The following is a 14534-nucleotide window of genomic DNA, read 5'->3' on the forward strand; positions in this document are numbered from 1 at the left end:
GTATTGTCCTCACCATGAACAAAAACAAGGACACAAAACCCACAGAAATTACTTATTTATGTAAATGAAAAAGATCTTGCTCATTTAAAAATATGTGTAAAATGCATGCATTGCTTAAAATTACCTCTCCAATAAGACTTATTAATTTCACTTTTAATCAATTTTTTTCTCTAGGATATCAAGATAGCAAGACTTTCAGAAAGAGAAATGTGAGCACTGCTCTTGTACACCTTCTGTATGCATTTGTTAACTAATAGGAGTTCACTGACTAGGGCATATGGCTTTCAATCCTGCAAAGGCAAATATAGTCACCATTTTTTCCCTATGCCTGATTCAAACATCCACTGAAGTGACTGAAACTCTACACACTCACTTCTGCAGCCTGTGAACCAGGTCCAGATATGTATATTATGTTAATTGTGCAAGATGGGGCACTAATCCGTATTCCAAAGCTTAGTCTTTCATACTGCAGCTCCATGAAAAGTAGATTACAAAAGAGCACAGAAAGGCAATTCAGAAACACATGGACTCACTTCTCAAATTCATAGGCAGATGCAAATCATAACCAGTGAAAAATAGAAAGTGCTGGGTTCAGCTTTCTGTCCTGGAACACCATGTAGTAAACTCCCAGCCACAGTAAGTGCAACACATAGGACTGTGGTTTCATGAAAGACTTGATCCAGCCTTCTGCAATAGTGTGAACTGAGCTCTTAGTCAGATGTGATATCTGCAGACTCTATAAACCTCATGGATGAGGTAATCTGGGTCAAACTATAAAGAAAAGAAATCCATATTCATTTCCTTTTTTCCCCAGCTGCTTTTTCTTCTGCTTTACAAGCTTTATACCCCCGATAAATACACAGTATTTAAATTCTTCACAAACAGGATGTTTTGCAAATATAGTTGGAGTAACACATCTTTTAAGGAAGTTAAAAAATTATTATTATGAATGTACTAATAGTTACCAAAATAATACTAATAATGACAATGCATACACATTTGTTCATCTCTGGACCCAGTCAAGCACAGAGTAGAGTCTTCATCACCTACCTACATTTACAAAGACCACTTTTTTGTTCTTCCTCATGGGATTTTTGGAAGCACCTTTTTTTTTACTGCTCAGGTTGAAAAAAAAGTTTTAATTGGACATCCGAGGGACTCATCCAAATCCTTCACGATATATTTCTGAAAAGCCAGATATGTCATCTAGGTCAAAAATTATATAATGCCTCAGTCAAATCACACTTTCTGTCAAGGGGTTTGCTGAGTAGGCAATATGGACTTCAGCATTTTAAGTAAAGACTTTCTACATTCTGCCACATCACAGTATCTTGTGGTATATCTTTCAACTGAATAGCAGGTATGAGGTGCCTCCCACTTGAATTACATGCATACTCAGAATTCTGTAAGTGTTTCTGACGTGGTGTGCATGCATTTCCTTTTCTTTTTTTTCTTTTCCCTGTTCTGAAGGGATAGCTGGAGACATTGTTGTCATTCATAGCATCTAGCAGCTTCCAACCTGACATAAAATCATTCTTGGCAAATATGAAATATCTGCTGGTCATGATGCATGCTTGTGTCTTATCTTTGAAGATGTGAATGTGTGTGTCAGATATATACAGCCACACCCTTTAGGGTGAGTTTCTGAAAAGGGCAACAGATAGTAGGTCAATGGATGGAGAAATAAATTTTTTCCATAAGATATGCTATAGTAAAGAGGAGATGCATTCACGCACTTAGTGTATACAGATAGGAACAGTATATTACATTACATTTCCCACTCCTGTGCCATTAACATTAACCAGAAACATAAGATATTTGCTCAGATGGAAAAGGAAAATGTCACTTCAAACAACACACTAGACTCCCACACAGTTCTAGAAGCATCAGTGTGATACAAAAACAATATTGACACAAAAAAAAAATTGTACTCTATTCAGGCACATCAGTTTTCTCAGCGTCTTATATATGTAAATATCTTCATCATCATGGCTAGGCTTCATGAACAAAAATTTGGGAAGGGCTCTACCCACATGGGTGTGTCCTTCGACCCTGCACAGTGGATTTTTAGGTGAGGCTCAGTGTGCGCGAAACTGGCCCCATCCTTTAACTCCTGAGGTTCATCTGCCATGGCCGAGAGAGCTTGGACAGTGATGGTGAAGTCCTCAGGACTGAAACCTACAGCCCCCGGTATTCCCAGGAGGTCTCCCATCCAAATACTAACTGGGGCTGACCCTGCTGAGCTTCCGAGATCAGATGGGATCAAGCATCAGAGTGGCATATTGAAATAAGAAATACATTCATCAAAATATATGGAAGAAAACATAAATGCATAGTTCACAGTAAATGTTAAAGTAGTTCTGTGATGCCTGTTGCTGCTTCAACATGACTAGGCACCTCACGGAAGTTTTTTACAGAAGATGGGTGGTAGAAGGGGGAAAGATAGAAAATCAGAGTAATAATGATGCTTAGCAGGACACAGTAGTAAGTAGTTGAAAATGAAAAACCAACATAGCAGGCAGACAAGAACAGAAAACAAATTCTTACTCTCTGCGTATATTTAATGTCTGAGTGTGGTGGAGGTATACCTATTATAAGTGAAAGGAGTGGCCTCAGTTTTAAGGCATGATAAGCATCAATGTTAAAATATATGTTCTTTACAAAATATATATTTTTATAAGCCTTCAGATGCATATAATTGTTTCTACACTGGAATGCTTAAAATGAAATGAATGACAATTGCACTTCAGTAATGTATTCTACCACAGAAATTAAAACTAAACTTGTCCATCAGCAAAAATGGCAGGTGCTACATTATTTACTTCATGCTTCAAGTGGAAATCACCTGAATGGTTTCCAAAGGACAAAAATTTTCTCAGTGATTTACTTGCTAATAAGATCTATTTGAGTTAAAATCTATTTTCTTGTTGGTACTATCTGAAATTTCATTCTGCCTTCTTTGGAATATTGGTACAGTAAGAAAGCCTATGGAATAATAGAATTTGCAATAAATGAGCTTTGAGATTACAGGTGTTATCTGGAAGTCTTTAAAAAATTTTTAACTTCTTTCAGTTAGAATAAAACACAGTAACTTCTTCCAGAGATTTCAGCTACAGATGCAGAAGTGATAGAGAGGTATCATCATTTCTATCCTATAACGGTTTTGCTGTCCTTCCCTAAAAGTCTATGTTGATTTAAGGTTCTTTTCCCTCACAAAATCTTTATAGTAGCTAGCTAGCATAGCTTTCAGATTTTATCTTGCCATATGTTTCAAGTTGTGTGCTTCAGTCTGCATCTGCTGAGTATCTGCTACAGTATGGCTACAACATAAACTCAAAACAATTGGGACTACAGCCTTTATAATAATTACTCTCTGCAGCTGTTGAAATCTGAATCTTTAAAAAAAGAATCTACAAGCTGTAGCTTCTTCCCCTCTCTCTCTCTTTATTTTTATCTAAAGCAAAGACAAGCACATTTTGATGGGACTTTTTGAATTGAAAGATAGAAGCAGATTTTTTTTCAGGCTATTATATAAACACATTGCTTTAGACTATGGAATAAAGGTACTTCTGTCTTTTGCCATGATAGGTGATTTAAAGAAAACCCTATGCGGAAAAAAATGTTGTAGTACAATACATCTTAGGCATTAGAAATCTCATTTGAAAATTATTAACTAAGCTCTGCTTTACAAAAAAAAAAATTTGCTGGTTGTCAGAAAGGGAAGAATTTATTAACAGCTCATCACCAGCAAAACTAAGCTTCCCTCTCTTATGATTTACAAAGGCATTGCCAACCTTTATCTCAACAGCTAGACAGTGAAAACAAAATCAACTTGTCTTTCCAGTAAACATATTCAAGCACCTGTATGTCATTAGATATGACATCACTACAATGATTCGAAAGTTATAAAGAACATTCTTCTAGTATCAAGGAAAAGTTTGGTTCTGTAGTTCATACAAAACTTCTTGATTTGACTAATTTTCGATCTGAGAGCAATAGTAATTTTTATCTGCTCCAGTAGTATTATTTCAAAACTTTTCTGATCAAAATTGTATGCTCATAGGATCATACAAATATTCAGTTTTAACGGACCTCAGGAAGTCAAATGCAGAATCTCTATTGAGGGCAGACCAGGTTTGTCCAGGCAGGTCTTGAAGTTCTTCAAGGACAGAGACAGCATTGCCTTGTCAGGCAACCTGTTCTGCCACCTTACTGTCCACTTGGGGAAAAAGATTTTCCTTGTTTGAATCTCTCTCATTTAGACTTCTGTCCACTATCTCTTGTTCTTCCACCATGTTTCACTGTTAGGAACCTAGCTCCAGTTTCTTGATCAACTGCCTCTCCTCTCCATAAAAAGCTGCCGTTATGTTTTCCCAGGCCCTCTTTTCTTCAGACGGAACAAGTCCATGCATAACAGTGTAAAAGAAAAAAAGGTTTTATACAAATATGAAAATAGCAGCAGTGAGGGCATATAGTATTATTACTGCTGCTAAAACACGACCATAAGCTGGCATACTGTTCCATGGTTAAATAGGGGAAAGAATATTTCTGCCCCAAATGAATGAAGAGTGCAGATTTTCAAAGGTATTTAAGATACCTAATTTCCATTAGATTTGGCGGAAGCCAAATATCTAGACAGTTTCAGATATTCAGCCATGACATTGTAAGAAAACACCTTACTGTCTTCACAACTGATGTCCTTTAAGTTCATCAAGCACAACAGTTTAAAGCACACAGCATTTGAGCAGCCACATCTGGAATACTTTCAAACCTACAAGGAGCATATGCATAAATATTTTCAGACTAGTAGCTAAAGAAAGACAGTACAAGTAAAAAAATAGGAAGGCAACAAATACAGGCAGAAAGGGTGTGTATGTGATGCTCAGGAATAAATGTCAATGATGAAACCACCTATTTTCTTTTTTAATGTGATAAAAATTCTGCCAAATGAATCTCACTACTGTGGTGGTGAGAAATTTCATTTCTAAATTTCAAGATTAAATCAAGGAGCAATGTCAACACTTCTGTGAATCCACTGTGCTAAATAATATACAAGGTAAGTAGCTCTGCAAGAGGCTTTAATCCAGCCACTAGCTGGAGAACTGAACCTCAGTTCTTCTGTTTGTCTGACTTTTAAGTGTCTGGAGTTCAGGAGATGAACTCTGTCCTTTGGCATTACATTTGCAATGGCTCTAAGATTCTTTATCAATGAGTTCCTCAATACTGCTGAAAGCCACCTCTTTCCTTTGTGCATCAGGACTTGACACAAGGTTCATATTATTAGAACAGTTTTTATAGCAGCATTGAGAATCTTTTTCAAATAAAAAATAAGGCTTTTGGTTTATTTTTTTTATCTACCCAAAGATTTCCTCTCATTTTACAAGGATGCTGCTTTTGGTAGGGATTTATTCCATTCTTAGATATGTGTCAGAAGTATCTAGAAGGTTCAGACAGGTCTCTTCCTGTTACTTTTGTGCTATAAATATAAGAATTAATAACTAACTAGTAAATAAAGGCAAATTATTTCCAGGTCATAAAATGTTACATTCTTATTTTATGAACATTAATGACAATTTTAAAAATATTGAGGTTCAACTGCCTAGGCAGACTCTAACTTAACAATTCTGTAACCTAATTACATCTTCATTACCTACAAAATCAGCCAGCCGACATGTCTGCATGTAGATGAAGTTACCAATTTTCTTCAGAACTTGCACCACATATTAAAAGGGCAGGAGTTGAGAAGATAATCTGGAAACACTGAAAAAAAGAAGATGCACAGGAAACATTTTCTTTAAACTATTAAAGTACTACTTGTTTAAAATTTTAGGGAATGAAAGACATACTGAAGTGAAGCTGATATGCTGCCAGTATAAGGTCTAAAGGGTAGACCATTAAACAGTGTATTCTGACAATCAAGTTCACCTGAACTGAGTTTAAAGAAATAATAGGCATTTACTTTCTCTTCTTTTAAGAAGCACTGTACATTTTTTTCTGTCTATAAATACATACTTCTGTATTAGTGTAGATATGATAAGTCAGAAAAATTTACAATGATGTAACAAACAAAAGTATACCTATCAAACTAGTGCTATCTTTTTCTTCTTGTCCGGCTTAAGAAAAGCACATGAAAATATACTAGGTCTGTATACTAGACCCAAGAAGCATCATTTACGAAAAAGGTATGTAAACACTTGAAAAATAGAAGCCGTTAATCCCACTATGATGGTAGCTATATTTGAAGTCTTTCTGAGGTTCATTGTTGCTTTTTCTAGTTTTTCAAAATTTCACAGAAGGTCCACAGTGAAGGCACAGTAGCTGTGCAAGAGGGCTGCTGCAGTTTTTCTGTTTTAATGAATGGGTCTCCAATTCTTAAAGCAAGAAAGCAATCAAGTATTTAAGTAAATTCAGGATTCTTTATTTGTTTTCAGGATTAGGGTGAAGGGAGTTATTATATGCAAGTCTTACTCTCACAATGTTACTCCTCCCTACTCTGCCTGCCGATCTTCTCTCCTACTAAATGTAGACTGGAAACACATGGAGAATAATATATTATGGATAACAACTATAATTCATAGCCCGCATAACTGAGAACCATCAGTAATCTACACTTACTCTCCTATACACCAGCAAACAAGCTATAAATCTTCTGAATGTTGTTACTAATATCCTTATCTTTTCCAGTAATCATAAGCAGTATCTCAAAAAATAGTTGCCTTATTCAATCCCACAGTATTGTGCTACAGTTTGATAATCACAGATTTAGCATTAGTGGGGAGTTCAAACAAAGTTTCAGTCCCAGTGGAAATAGTTTTTAGTTGGTTACTAGGGCATACACTCATCTAAGACCTTTGCTTTGCTTATACTCTCTAACTACTTTATTCCCAAAAAGATGCTGATAGCAGAGGAAATTTGGAGGGAAAATGAAACTAGAAATGTTACCAAAATGAATACTGAATCAAATTCTTTGTGTCTAAATTAAGCCATAATCTTGTTTAACAGGCAATTTACTTGGTCAAACCCCAGCAAAATACAGCCATTACTAGAGGAGTACAGGAGGCACACAAAGCAAACTAAGCAACAGAAAAATTCCACTGAAACTTGCTTCTGGCCTGCCAATAGCATTGCCAAAAGAACACCTCTTGAAAGTAAGTAAATACCAGTTGGACTACTAGAAACAGCATCTTGGCACCAATAGGCACATGGCTAAAGGAAACCAATTCGGTTATGCTGTGTGTGCCTGCAACAGCAATGGCTGTTAGCAGTCAGGGTACTGACAGCAATATAATTATGGAAACTCAAAGCAGGTCAACTCATCATGTACAAACAGAATTTCATTAAGAACTTTTGCACCCTATGATAGCTGTATCTAGACTAAAATGCAACGAAGATACACTACATATTCTTCCAAAAAGCTATTACCCTGAATTAGCTCAGATTGTTCTCTCACTCTCAAGACAAACAGGAAGGACTAAAGTAAGTGCATAAATAATTCCATAGGTTAGCAGCAATTGATGCAAAAATACTGGTGTCTTTTGACCACCCAGGAAAGTTTTAATATAAATAAATGACAAATAAAAATCTCAATTTCGTATTAAACTCTACAATGGTCTGCTTATTAAGATCAGCTTGCATATGGTACACAAGAGTGTTAAGACCACCTCAAACATGCCATTGGAATAAATTTGAATAATCAAAATAAATTAGCCCCAGACAGAAATTATGGAAAGATTATCTTAGTAGGCAAAGTTTTATGCTTATGTTCAATGATTTTTTTTTCCCAAACTTACTATACTAAAATGAAATAGTTTTAAATTTAGGAATAAAAAATACCAAAAACAAGACTGTGAGTTAACAGACATACAATATATCTCTGCAACTGTTTCTCACTATTGCTCAGCCTCCTACCAGCTGTAGCTGAATCATTTTTCCAACTTGTTAAAGAGTGGTTTAGTTCTAAAGCTAATGTATTGTTGATCAGAATGGGAAAGAATTTCCAAAATTAGTTCCAATCTAGTCTTTCCCTCATATACATATATATACAATCATGTGTAGCCACTGCTGCTGTGTTCCATGTGTTCAAACAGTAGGAATCATCAGTAACAGCAGCTGCTCTGCATGGTGAACACAGTATCCTTCTGAACAAATTCCTACAGTTATCCACGAACAACTTCAATACTCTTGAATCACACCAAGTCACACACTTCCATCCATCTTTTCCCATGAATGTTCAATAAGGATGATGGTACCCATCTTCTGATCAGAACTTAGGGCCTTGAAATGAAAAGTTCAGAAATGCAAGTAATTATAATGCCTATTACATTAACTGCACATAGCTTTGTCTATCTTCAATTTATCTACAGATAAACAGCATGACCTAGAGATTGCATAGGTAAGTTCCCAAAGATGTTTTTATCAAAATATTAAAAAAATCCATATCACTAATCATAAATTTCATTGAATGCAGATAAAAATCTGATTTAGCCAACAGTATCCAAAACTTCATGTTTCAGAAGGACTGATCTTCAGTAATGTCTTTGAACAAATACCTTGAGAGGGCAATCTGCTGTCACAGGAGGACAATGCACCCGTTACAAAGACCTTGTGCCAATATATTAGCTCTCCTTCTGTCATCTCTGGCTCAGCCTTCCCCAAGCTCTTCATTCTGGTCCTTGTGGTTGGCAGCTATTGAAATAACAAAGACCAGAGTATATGATCTGAATGCAAAGGAGATAAATCAGCACGCTGCCTGACTCCTAGTAATATCGTTTTCCAGATTATCCATGGCTTCTGGAAAGGCTCCACATACACTTTGGGAAGGACATGAAGGATTCAATACCAAAGAAGCATTGGATTAAAAATATTCTCAAATTCAGACTTCTTAAGGTTTCTCAAAGAAGTCAAGTGGCCCACTTGAAGAGTTTTTCTCAAGGACAGTCTATTCTCAGGTAAGATTCAGAGGAAAGAACAAGATGATAAAGACTGAAGGGCATTATTAGCATTTATGGGTCATCACAGCTTTTCCTGAATCTTTTACAAACCTATTGGCTGATTTAGGAATTCAACACTTTGTTTCCTGCCTCAGTTTCCCAATCTGCAATGTGTGAATAATGATACTGACATGTCTTCTTAAAGTGCTGACGGAACTGTGTATGATGAACTTTTCATAGATGCTCTCTGTAAGTACTATTAAGTACTATTATTCTCTCTCTTTGTTTTTTTTAATTTGAGAGGCACTTAGCTATGAGTGAGATAGATGCCATCTCTAAGAACCCCTTAAGGCTTCAGAATTTGGTTCATATGATATAGGAATGACATGGCTGTACCATCCTCCATGTCAGCAAGCGGCAATTGACAATGCAACATTAATTCAAGTATGAGCTCAATTATAGGCTCAAATCCTTCTGGTTGCCTTTTAGACAGTTTTGCTTTTCAAGGGGTTCATCACTCTCAAAAGAGATATGATTTGCAAAAAAGATCTCACAATATATGAAAAAACTAGTTACAGTGGTTCAAAAGAAAGAAGAAACCTTTCTGCCTAACAACAGCATTCACCTCAGTAAACTACTGCTGCATTTACGCCTCTCTAAAACCTCACCTCCATTCTCAGAAAATGGAAACTTTGTACACTGCTGCCTTATTTCATTCAAGGAAATTTTAATTTCCCTCCCCATCTAACCCATAAAAGGACTGTTCTAAAATGTCTACATCCTCTTCCCAGTTCCAACTTGCCTTTCTTTTGTTTTGACCTTTTATCACCATGAGAAAGCAATGATGAAAGATTTATACTTGAAGAACAGGTGAGATAATGTGAGTGAGGTGCAGAGAAAACTGTGATTAAGGCCTCCATTTTGTTTGATTAAACAGATTTTACATCTGTCTTACAGAAGAACATTGGGGGAAATTTTAGTTTGAGGATGAAATGCATCTTCACCATACATCTTGTAAACATCCTTATCCTTGTGCAGATGCATCCTCATATCTTGGACTACATATTGAATATACAATCTTGTTGGTGAATATGTGGCATGACCACTATTCTGTTTATGTCATTAGGTATTAATAAAGTTATACAAAGCCATAATAAGCCTGTTTACTTGCAGTGACTATATAACACCTTTAGCACAGAGTGAATTTAAAATGAACAAAACAGAAGAGAAATTCAAACAATGAGTCAAAATAATTCCATAAGGAACAAGACCTGTTGTAGTACAGCCCAGAAAGGCAGCTCAGACTCCCACAGCTACTCGCTTGCTCATCCCAGTGGGATGGGGGAGAAAATCAGAAGGGTAAAAGTGAAAAAACTCATAGGTTGAGATAAACACAGTTTAATAGGGAAGGCAAAAGCTGTGCATGTAAGCAAAGCAAAACAAGGAATTAATTCATCACTTTCCATGGGCAGGCAGGTGTACAGTCATCCCCAGGAAAGCAAGGATCCCTCATGCATAACAGTGACTTGGGAAGACAAACACCATTGCTCTCAATATCCCCCACTTCCTCCTTCTTCCCCTGGCTTTACACACTGAGCATGATGTTATATGGTATGGGATATCCCTTTGGTCATTTGGTGTCAGCTGTTCCAGCTGTGTCACCTCGCAGCTCCTTGTGCACTCCCAGCTCACTCACTGGAGCAGAAAGGGCTCTGTGCTGTGCTCACCAGTAACAAAAACATCCCTGTTTATCAGCACCGTTTTGGTAACAAATCCAAAACACAGCACCATAGGAACTATCAGGAAGAAAAAGAACTCTATTCTAGTCAAAACCAGTACAAGGCTATAGGTGAATTTCCAAGTAACATGAGAGTCCTGTGCTGCTGAGCTCAGCATTCAGTGAGTAGGGGACTTATGATGGAAATGAAAACCAGGTTTAAGGGGTTCCTGATCTTCCTCATCTTCAGAGGATGGTGCACAGAAAAAAAGTGGGGAGAAGAACTGATTGGCAGGTCAAAGGTTTCTACGCTGCAGACAAGCAGACAGGTAGAAACCTAACTGTGGGCTAAGACAAATGACTTGAGTGAGGGGGACAGACCAAGACATAGGAACACATATGGTCTGACAGTGACAGACAACAGCAAAAGAAGTAATGGTATGCAGAAGAAACATTTGTCAATGAGACATAGGAGATTGTTTGACAATGGGAGAATAGGGCAAACACACTGTAAATAAAGTAGAACTCTAGATAGTATAATAGAATAAAATGCCCTCTGAAAAATGACATAGACTTAAAAGTTAGATCAAATGCAAGACAGAAAAGCAGAGAGATCTTGATGAGCCTGCCCTTAGCAAAGCAGGTAGACTCTCTTTCTTGTTAACAACTGTAATTTTTCAGAATGTTAATGTCAGGAAGTTTTGAATCCTTTTGGTTGCCATCCCTAGCAAAGAACCATTACACCCATACTGACAGAATGTGAATCTGACCTTGAATCTAACAGTGTTCCTGTCAATCCCCCCTTGCAGAGTATGATCCTGAGACATCTGATAACAATTGTCTTCCAACCTTTGAGTTGCAGAGTGCTACTAAATAGATTGGCAAAATATTAGTTATCCATTCTTATCAGTAACTCTCAGCACTCTGTATGAAAAAAGCCATTGCAGCACTGCTTCTATTAAGTGCACTGATTATTTTAGCCACTGCAAACACATGGGGCAGCTACTCCAGTTAGTCTCTCTTGTAAGGATGCACCAGTAATTGGTATTACTTTCCAAGATGTGACTCAACATGAGCCCCTAACCCAACAATCTGTGGTTACATCTTCTGCCAATATATTCAATGCCATAAATCTCCTCTCCAATGACATCTTTGCAGTTTCTAGAAATTAATTACAAGGTCATTTTTATATGAAAATACATCTCTTACTACAATTTCTGCAAATCAAAAGTTTCTTCAAGTTTGATTTTATTTATTTCTACAGTTTTTTTTGGTTTTAATGTAAAAATGTAATGTGTACAAAAATGTAACCTGTTAAGCTGAAGCAGCATGATATATTATTGACAGTATTTTAATGGGTGCACTTGTATTTGCTATAGTATATTGGTAATATCTTTAAAATATTTCTGGATGAATCCTAACATATTCTTCTTTTTTAAGGATGAACTGTTCTGCAAATTTTTACAGAAAATCTTTCCTGCGATTTTTGACATATGTAAGAATACAGATTTTAGGGCCATTTAAGTTTCAAAATTTCTTTATCCAGACAATCATGTCAGTCTCACAATGCCTCATTGCCCCATTTGTAAAACAAGAAAAATATTTTTTCTTTTCCCTCAAGCCACCCTTTGCTCAACCTCTCTCCTTAATCTGTAAACTACGTGTAGCAGGAGCTCTTCTTTGCACCATAACACTAAAGCTATTTAAAGGAAGTGCAAGCACTTCAGAGTCTTTTGTTCTAATGTAACATTTGTATTATACAATAATCATCATTCCTACATGGCTAATTCTCACAATCCATGTCCTATCCCTCACATCTTCCAGTAAGTTGGCATATTTCTACTGATTTGACAAAAATTCCTGTTTTCATCAGTTTTCATCACTGTATCCTACTTCTCAAGGGCTAATGGTAGATTCTGAGGAATGAGCACTGCATATATAAGGGAGATATTCCAAACCTCTTCTCCTAAGACTGGTCTTAAAAACTTTCCAATTTTCAAGCATTTAAAAAAATAGTTTAAAAATCTAGTCTTGGCACAGGCACTCAGTTAAAGGATAGAAGATCAAAAACATCTTTCCAAGGATCTGTCAGCATGGCTCTAAGGAACACATGCCCAAGCTACGGCCTTTTCATCCCTTGAGGCAGGTCTATTCCTACCTTGCGGAACTGGCAGACTGGGAAGAAGCAACTCCTTTCACTTACTTAGGTATTGCTCTTTCAAATCTGCAAGTGCTGGTGTAGCACAATCTGGGGCAGACACTGCAATGAAGGTTGCAAGGAAGAAATTGCAATGCTGGAACGCAGACAGTGGATTAATTTTAATGGCTCTGCATATGGCTAGATAAAAAAAAAGCATAATTGATTTCCTGCTGACCCTCTCCTCCAAGTTAATGAATGAAAGCTGCTCATGTTAAAAGTCATGCAGCATGAGAAGGTCTGCTACTACCACTAAGAAGAAAAGCTGATTAGAAGGGTTTGAGGCAATATCTGTCACATAAGGAAACTGCCCGTGTTTGGGATATGCAGTCTAGCGTAATAGCATTGAAAACCAGTGTGAACCTGGTACTACCTCCTTATTTTAATTCCTCCTTTCTGAATCTTATTTTGATGCATCACTCAGAGAAGTACTACTTTGAAGGAGCTGAACTTTGCAGTATGGTGCAGCAAATGCATCTGCTCAACTCAACACCAACTCATCAGTCTTCAATGCTTGATCCAGGTTCTTTGGTTCACCCAAGACAAAAAGGGAAGAAATTTGCTTCTTTGGAAAAGGAAACAAATTTATTTTGGTCCAAGTAAGTCCTGAGCAGGCATGAAAGGCTCTGAGCTCTCTGTTGTCCTGTCTATCTTTCACAGAGATCTACAGGTTGCTTCAATATTCACTGGTTTTCTTTAGCCACAAGCAGACCTAAAACCAACTGGTCTCCACTTATGCAGATAAAGTGCAGGCTCATACCAGCCAAGGGTTTGTCCCAAGTCATTTAGTTTTCCATTACTATAAAATTACATTCTGTCAAGAATCGTGCTTACAATCAACTGTATTCAGTGTAATGAAAAATAACCAAAACCAGTAAGAACAAGTGGCAATAAGAAGCACTTAAAAAATCCAACCAAATATGTATTTTTCTAAGTTTCCTTTTCCACTTTTTTCTCCCTTCCTCTGCTTTTTATTTCAGATTTTTACTCTTGTATTTTTCTTCACTTATCATTAAGTCCTTGTGTATGTCTTTGCCACAGCTAAGAGTTATGTGGAGGTGAGACAGGACGTGTTTTCTTGCTTTCTCCTATGGACATGGCAATAGTCTGTTGGTCAGCATGAGCTGCAAACCAGACTCTCTTCCAAACCAGTCTCTTCCAGACTCACTTCCTGAATTCCAAACTTTTGATTAGATATACCTAATTTCTTTCCATCTTTTTTTTATTGCTGTTTTCAAAAGAGAAAATCCACAACATGCTCTGAATGAGTTATCTCCACTCCTTCCCTTCAAGAGGATTGAAATTTAAACATGAGCCCAGTAACAAGCACAGGCAAGTGCATTTCACTGCCTTGACTACCAGCCTTGCTTCTATCTTCACATTTGTTTTTATTACCTTTCTCTAACCAACCGAAGTATAAACAGAGAGTGTTTCTAGTTTGGGGGTTGAGGATGAAACCTCAGGAACTGAACTTTTTCTTTGAACTGGCATTGGCTTTTCAAACATCATTGGGTAAATCTGTTCAGATTTCTAGGGTTCAGTATCTTCTCCAACGTCACATGCAGCCAAGCACTTAATGCTCTCACAGTATCCAAAATCCTCAAGTGAAAGGCAGGATGAAGGTGAAGCTATTTGAGTATCTACCTTACAAAGTGTTGTGATTTGAGGCTTAATCAAACCCTCAGATTAA

Source organism: Pithys albifrons, chromosome 1 (assembly GCF_047495875.1).
Source record: "Pithys albifrons albifrons isolate INPA30051 chromosome 1, PitAlb_v1, whole genome shotgun sequence".
Classification (NCBI taxonomy): Eukaryota; Metazoa; Chordata; class Aves; order Passeriformes; family Thamnophilidae; genus Pithys; species Pithys albifrons.